Source organism: Tigriopus californicus, chromosome 12, assembly GCF_007210705.1.
Source record: "Tigriopus californicus strain San Diego chromosome 12, Tcal_SD_v2.1, whole genome shotgun sequence".
Lineage (NCBI taxonomy): Eukaryota > Metazoa > Arthropoda > Copepoda > Harpacticoida > Harpacticidae > Tigriopus > Tigriopus californicus.
The window spans coordinates 13599260-13599498 of record NC_081451.1 but is presented as its reverse complement, the minus strand read 5'-3'; positions in this window follow the sequence as shown (position 1 = coordinate 13599498).

Here is a 239-nt window from a genome sequence, read left to right as displayed (position 1 = left end):
TATTGAAGGGAGTAAAGATCTGTATGTAGACTACTTTCTCCAGGATTTTAGAGAGAGTCGAAAGAATGCAAATAGGCCTATAATTTGACATGTCGCTTCTGTCACCACCTTTAAAAAGAGGAATGATCTTGCCGCACTTCCAACTTTGTGGGATGTAACCACTGATCAAGGAGATGTTGAATAGCTTCGCTAAGGGGTGAGCAATAACATCCTTTATCCCCTTTAAGACTACGCTTGAG